This window comes from Acyrthosiphon pisum, chromosome A3, assembly GCF_005508785.2.
Source record: "Acyrthosiphon pisum isolate AL4f chromosome A3, pea_aphid_22Mar2018_4r6ur, whole genome shotgun sequence".
Classification (NCBI taxonomy): Eukaryota; Metazoa; Arthropoda; class Insecta; order Hemiptera; family Aphididae; genus Acyrthosiphon; species Acyrthosiphon pisum.
The window spans coordinates 38,063,712-38,072,232 of NC_042496.1; the positions used below are offsets into that span (position 1 = coordinate 38,063,712).

An 8,521-nucleotide genomic window follows, 5' to 3' on the forward strand; every position below is an offset into this window, starting at 1 on the left:
TCTGGTAGCATGGACGCCATGAACCACCATCAACAGCAACAACAACAACAACAACAACAGCAGCAGCAACAACAACAACAGCACCCTAATCTGTGTACCATAATTTATTCCAGCACACCCAATGTGCGCCTATGATTGCAGGTTGCTGCTTAAATTATGTTTTCGGATTCGCATCTTTGAAGGTAGTTCTAACGATAAATGATCGTGGCCCGTGGGCATTATGATTTTACAAATTTACAATATATTGAAAATACAATAAGATGGTTTTGAGTTATGCACAAACTTTTGACATTATTTAATAATCTCGTACATGTTATGATTTACAAGTTCGAAACGTAAGAGTATGAATATTTTTTTTTTACTATATTATATAATATACCTATTCTGCAGTTGATCAAAAAGGAATATAACATTTTTATGAAAAATAACCTAAGATGTATATTAAAAACAGCTGACAACAATTCACGCACAATACAGCTCAACTTATGTTGTGCAATGATCATCTCTTGGGAATTGTATGTGTCATATTATTGTTATTATTTTAAATTAAGAATAAACATCACGAATTTTCACGCAAACGACAAAATTCTGCAGGGAACTGTAGAGGTTACTGATGCCATTGATTTACTTCTTAAACAAGTTAAAACTTTTCAAATGATCTATAACAATATTATATCTAGTAGGTATTTTCTTTATGTAATATAATAAGAATAATGGCGTTATATTTACCATGATAAAAAGGTCATACCTATATTTTATTACAAAGTTTTAAGTTCAGCCTCTATTTCCGATTTTAATTAATATTATTTAATATACGTCATGTTAGTGATCATTAACAAAAATTAAAAATCCAAATCATAATATTATTATAAAATATAAGACGTATTGTAGGTATGAACACTTCGAGCTTCACAAAAATATTTAGTTCAAAATCACAAGAATCGACTTAGTAGACTATTATAAACCAGTCATATAAGCGTAGTATACCGGCTGTACAATTAATATTATATTACAGTTTAATTTATATAGTCCGTACTTCTTATTGTTTTATAATAGTATGTGATAACTGAAACACCGATCAAACAATACGCATAGTTACCAATATACGAAACTCGTTATGGAATTTGACGAAAAAGTTATAAAAGAAATATGTAAGTACCTGCGTACAACCTGTATGTATCTATAATATTATCATATAAATAATAAAATAAATGTGACGTGAATAAATGTGATTTTGTGAGTATACGACATACCTATACGCGTATTCGTACTAAATAATATATTATTATTATTTATTATACATTCTTTGACGTCACTATGACAATCGAATATTCGATTGAAATTTGAACTTCGGGAAGCCTATGTATATAATAGAATATTATTTTATTATAACGCCCGAGATTGTTGCGCGACATTTTAAATAGGTAATAGTACTATATAATATAATAATATATACTATCGCATGTACCTAAGTGTTAAAGTGCATGACGTATGATTGTACAGATATTGAACACCATAGGTACTTCACAGCGAATAAAATCCGATACCCAAAATCGTCGGAAATATAGTGAAATATAATAGTATTTCATATTTTCGGCCCGGTGAAATATTCGGTAACCGACGTGAACAAAACCCACACGGCCACACTCAACACTTTCTGGTAGGTATATTATACTTAAATAAGACAGATATACTTTAAAATATATATTTTTAATATGTTAAAAATGTATTGTATCTAAAAATATCCAAAATGTTTAGAAATATTCAAATCCAATATTTCTAAGTAGGTACTTATTACAATAATACGCTCGTATGTTAGTTGAAAATATGTCTTAAAAAAAGGGCATTAGAGAAAAAACATTTTGGGTGAAACCCAAATCTTCCAAATTCAGAATAAAAATTACTTACTAATAGATTTCAATAAAATGTTGTATAATATGTATATTTAATTTGAAAATGTTGTACTAAAATAATTCAAATATAAAACTCAATTTTATTTTATTTTACAATTTAAATTCGATTAAAAAGTGATGATTCGATCGGAGATTTTGATAATTGATAATTGTATATATTATTTTATAAACACAACATTTTTTTTATAGACATTTTAACTTTTAAGTTCATATTTAGACGAGCTCGATATTTAAATGAAGAATTATGATTTTGGTTATTTTCTTGTAATTTAAAAATATTATTCGAGGGGTATTAAAATGTTTACGAATATTACTTTTACTATGATATTTTATATAATATACAATAAGTCAATAACATTTAGATACATTTTATGATATGTATTTATACGGCATGGACTTATTCACACAATTATACTGTTCTATGGTAAGTCAATATTGAGTCAAAATTTAATAACAATATACCTACTTGTCTATCCACCTATTTTTATTCAACAATATAATATTTATGTTTATATATTTTTTTAAAAGGTCACGGATCGGAATCAAACGATTCCCCACTTATACATATCCCTAATATTAAAATATCATTATACTATCAAATATATAACTAAATAAGTTCATAAAAATACAAAGAAATTGACAAAAGGAACTTTATATAGGTAAACTATAAGAGTAAGTATAGGTATATGTATATTTTATTTTATTTTATTCAAAATATTTTTATGAGAGCAGTTAATGCATGTGTGGTAAATCCGAAAGTAAAGATAAATCCATTTACTACTTACTAGTTCATTAAAGTCTGAAAAAAAAATCATTAACTTCGGGGAAAAATCTCATTAATATAAAATAACTGCAGTACAATGTACATCAAAATGGTACGCTGTGGTGCTAATAAAATAAATACAGTACCTATATTATACACATTAGGTACACATAGAAGTACAACTGTTATAAAAAATTATTACTTGTAAAGTTAAAAGTAATAATAGTACCTATAGTATAATATAACAATTATAAGCTATACTGGCGTAATTTATTATTTAATACTAAATATTTAATAATAGTGATATATTTAAGCCCTACAACAGCGGTCAGAAAAGTTATTTTCTGTATCGGCTTTAATATTGTATAAAATATTTTTTGTTTACTTATTTTTTTTATAGTTCAACGTACGGAAAGGGCTATGGAGTTTACCAATAAGTTTACCACAACAGGCGAACGCGAATGCGATTACGCGATGTTGTTATTTATAGTGTACACAAAGAATGACAATTGAGGACCGAGGCCTGGGGTATATTCGTGGTTATATGTGTACCTAAAAGGTAAAAAGTAGTTGCCTATACTCAAAAATGTAATCCCAGAATCACCACTGTAATTACCATAACAATGATACGCAGAGTAGAGGCAGCAGATATGAGACAAAAAATAGTATGTGTGGCTCGTGCGAGATGGTAATATTTCAATTTTGGGCAAAATTCAGCCCTCGCCTGTAGACGTCATCCACTACTGAAATAGCTCACTTCCCAGTGACTTCCCACCCTTGCCACACAAACGCCATAATTCAGAGTAAGTACATACAAATTGTACAACTGTAAGAGTAGTAAATAATTAGTTAAATTTAAAGTTGAGATAAGCGAATTATTGAACCAACGTTTTGCGCTTATAAAATACTCAAAATACTTAGGTATAAGTGAGTATAACTAATTGTTCAAAATTAAATTTGTATGCACCATAAGAAAACTTCAAAAATTATTCTGCTTCAAAATATGAATTTAAAAATGTATAGTGCCATTGAAAAAAGTAAAAACCTAAATAAATAAAAATTGTAAGTAGAAAATATAATTGTTTTAAAAAATGCTGTTTTGGAACTACATCAAAGAGTAATGTAAAAAAAGTTATAACTTCGAAATAATGAGTGTAGACACTTAGATTGATCATCTCTTATATATAGTTACAATAAACTCAATCATTTGCAGTTATAACGTGTAAATCCAACATGTATTTATTGTATTTGGTTAAGTCAAAATCAGTAAGTAAATATTTAAGCCAATTTCAACAATTATTGCCAAATCCACTTAGTAATAATACACAACCAAAATCTTAACTAATCGAATTCATAAGCTTGACGCCTTGTCTACATAGACAATTTAAATATAACTAGAACTATATTTCCTTCATTTGGCACATTTACTATATAGGTACATATTTTTTTTTAAAATAAAATTACCTATAATAGGTAAACATAAACAGTTAACGACGAGTTGAACTCCTGACTTACTGACTCAATAACTATAAAATACTAAAACTATTTAACGAAAACTATAAACTACTCTACACACATAATATACAAGCTATGTAATATGTATAATATATTTTAAGTTATAAGAAAAATTTAAATTATTTGTATTATATTTGTACAACAGTACATCATACATTAGGTACCTACAATCAATACAACACAGTCTCAAAAGATAGTAAAACCAAAGTATTTTACACAAACATACTTCATTGACTTTGGAAAAAAACTTACAAGAAGTACCCAATATTATTATTGTCTATTGATAATAATGTTAAAATCGAATTGGATACTTTTTGAACACGTAGGTGTTTTGAAACTTATAAAACAGTTTTGTCTCCATTTTAAAACTGAAAACAAATATCTTGATTGTAAAAATCACGAGACTAAAACTCGTGTAATAAAAACCCAACTTGTCATAAAAATATCAGAGTTACATGTTGGATCTAAGGTTATGATAATATGTTATACAGCGACGCTATATTAAAAATAAAAGTTGTAACTTATAATTCATATAAAACACGCCAAGTCATTCGAAATTCAGTAAGTAATACGAAAAAATAATAAAAACTAAATTCCTACTCTATTACAATATTATAATGATGTTAATACACATTGCACATGATGGTCATGACGTATATGTTACCGTTATTTATATCGTAAATTATTTATAAGTTATGTATGTGTTTGTACGTATATTATATCTATGTTTAATGTTTATTGTTTATGACGTAAATGTTGATGTTGATGCGATATTGAGCTATTGCATATATGCGGTCGTTTGGTGGTCTGTTTATACGTAAATAATAAATTTTAAATTTGTTTGAATCCTGCTTTTCTGATGCTGCAAAGAAACGCTCTGTAGTTTAATAATATATTACTAACTAATAACGTGCGTGTGATGCTAAAACAACGAAATATTTATTGTTCAATGATTAAAATATGCACGTCTTAAGAGTTGAGATAAAGGATGCGCCAAATGAGGTTTGTGCCACGTAGGTGGTTGTAGGCCACAGTCAACCATTATTAAGAGGAACGATAAACAATAATTTTATTTTCGTCAAAAGATTTGGTATCGTAATTTTTACAGTACAGGTAATAAGCAAAATATTTTTTTATTTTATTTAATTTGAGTGAATATTTCTATTTTATATGAGAATTTCAATCACAACACGCTTTTGTTATTTAAACAAAACTTATTAAAAATTATCAATGAAATTTAATTTTACATGATTAGCTTCGAAGGAATTGTTAATTTGAATATTGAAAGAAAAATAATTCAAAATAGAGTTGAAAAATCATAGATTTTGAAAATAAAATAAAATCTTTTAAAATTCATTTTACACATTATGAAAATAAAATTCTATTTAAATATTCTTTATTGTTATTAACAGCCTACTTTTTCCATTTCAACGATATCCAAGATAAATAGCTGATAATCTGTGTTTATTTTCGTGTCTCATAACAAATGAACATTTTTAACTTTGTATGTTCTTGCAGGGGTGGATATAGGTTGTATTTATGTTACAGGGAAATATTTGAAGGGGCCTCTAAACTGAAAAAAAATTTGGTCCACTTCACTCGCATAGATATTCAATCTAACACTTTTACCTATAAATAAAATGTTTCGTGCGAAAATGCATTTTTGTTTGGTGAGGGGCTGGGAAAACGGCATATGAGGAAATAAAATTTATAATAAAAATTAGTTATTATTATTATTTATTTAATATAAAAATTTTAATTCTTGACTTGTCTTGCTATTATTATATTGTTGAAAATAACAGTAAGTAATAATAATTTATATAAATTTAAACTATTCCTATTTGTTGAATATTTTATTATGCAAAAAAACAAAGTGTAGACCCGAGTGGGCCCCCCAACATAAACATAGACGGGGTCTCACAGGGAAAATCCCTTATTCCCCATGGCCCTATCCACCCTTGTGTTCTTGTTGTATATCAACAGGAAAACCGTTCAAATAATGGATTTTTTTCGATTCCCGATCTATTTTTATTTAGGAAAATATTCATTGATTCTGCCACAAAGGGCAGAAATAGATTAATTGTTAATTAATTAAACAACCAATTCCGCTAATTTTCAGTTATAGATACCTTAGTTACTTGAGATTGAGCCATTGTTTTTTATACCAAAAAGATTGAAAGCTATAGTCGAATCAGGAAAGTATGTTTAAAATAAAAACTATAAATTGTAATTTAATCAATCGTTCTTAAATTAACATAGACATTAATAATAACATAATATATAGTTTTATCATAGTAATATTAATTATTATAGATACAATTTTTCGAATCAACTCAAATAAAACTTAAATGCTTTATCAGAAAGTCCTTCAAAAATATAAGCTGGTGAATTCTTTTCATAATTTCATTATAAAATATACTCCTTTCATGTAATATTCACATTTATTATAAGATATAATATGTATAGTTTTTAAAACTGAAAATTATTCAGTTTTTTAATAAAACAGTTTATAAAAAAAGGTAGGTAAGTGGATAAATAAATATTATACGTGGGTAAATGTATAATGGATTGTATTTAACTTGAATTTAATTATAAATTGTAATATCATTATATAAGAAAAACAATTCCGAGCAGAGACGGTTTGTCAGTCTGGAAATTTTATATTGTTATTATTTATTATAGTCTGTAAGTTGAATTGATATTATAATACTATTTTTTTTTATTCGTTTCTATGGTGATAAACAAAGCGTTAAAAATTAAAATACCATTTTTAGCGGTTTTTCGTAATTTGTCGGTGGTTTTTCTCGTGGCATTAAATAACTATTGAGAAAATCGAAAAATGTCATCTTTAAAGTACCATCTTGATTCAATTTTTTAAAAGATAAGATAATATATGTTGAAATCGAAGCACTCCTTCTGGTAGAAATTTTGTATACAGAATAAAAAAAAAATAAAATAAAATAAACACCATTGTAAAACCACTAGCTACCTGGCTCCTCTTAGAATCTAAAAATGTATTTGTTTTATTATCCATATGTGTTTATAATATTATATTTGGAGTAATGTAACAGATGATTCCCTGGCAATTTTTACTGGAGGAGTAATAATTATCGGGAGTAACTATTTCCCATAATAACAGGCAATTATAACTTTCACACTACCAGTCTTGTTTAGAATACTTTTTACCTTTTACCTATTTAAATTGTAATTAGTTCAATCATTTCAGATGTCACATATCTTTACCTATTATATTGTTAAGTTTCAGCAAGGTATATATTATGCATTTTAGGTATTGTGTCATCTGTGTATTAAATGAAATTTTAAAAATTCTTAGAAGCATTATACATTCATAAAATATTATTATTTTAAAGACCAATTTTTAAAATTGTAATACATAAAACGAAAATATTTTTTACTGAAATACGACGGTAAAGAGTAAAACAGTATTTAGTATTCTGGAATAAAATACAAAGTTAAAGTAGGTATTTTGGAAATATTTATTTTAAATACAAGTATTCGAATACCTACTTATAAGTTATAACAATAGTACAAGAATGCCCAGTGCCCAAACCTATCCACACTATAATTGACATTTAACTTTTAAGAGTTGGAATGTCGATTTACACTTTTTAAACTTTCAAAACTAGTTCAATACCAGTTCAATATAATCTACTATAGTCTTAAATTTATTTACATTAACAATAGTTATACGAACTTATTTATCATCTAACAATATTATCGTAGCTTTTTATGTTAGATTTTTATTGATAGATGACAGGCACGTACACAAACAAACATTGGAGGGGGACAATGGGTTAGATACTTCATAATTGAGTAACCCATAGTAACGGATCATGGATGTGTTAAATTTTAATGATATTAAATAATATCTTAATATATATAAATCTCGTGTCACAATGTTTGTCCTCAATGGACTCCTAAACCACTTAACCGATTTTGATGAAATTTTTTACACCGTGTGTTATTTGGTCCAACTTAAAAGATAGGATAGTTTTCATCGTGAGAGGAGCAACCCCGGTAGGTGCTAAAACGGGAATTTTGAGATTTCAGATCGAAATTTTTGTTTTTAAATGGTTGCCATGAGTGACGTCGTATAAAATGATTCGTTCTATAAATTTCAATACAGAATTATAGTGAACATTTAAGTCGTTGCCACGGGAAAAAACAAACTATAAACAGATATTTTATGATTCACATTTGTTTTTAGTAAAATGCCGCCAAAAAAGTCTAACCTCGACAATGCGTATAGCAATGAGGCACGACGCAAACGTGTTGTAAGACATCATGAATCGGCTAAAGAAATTGTTGC

At 27.1% G+C, this 8,521-nt stretch overlaps 1 protein-coding gene across 1 annotated transcript in view; it reads left to right on the forward strand.

The window, feature by feature from the left end:
- The first annotated feature begins 5,118 nt into the window (after positions 1 to 5,118).
- The window catches only part of LOC100573339, a 24,756-nt gene continuing 21,353 nt past the window's right edge, over positions 5,119 to 8,521 (forward strand). The window contains exon 1 of the mRNA XM_008189681.3: positions 5,119 to 5,304. The gene's annotated coding sequence lies outside the window, so the exon portion shown is untranslated. The remainder of the gene's footprint in view (positions 5,305 to 8,521) is intronic.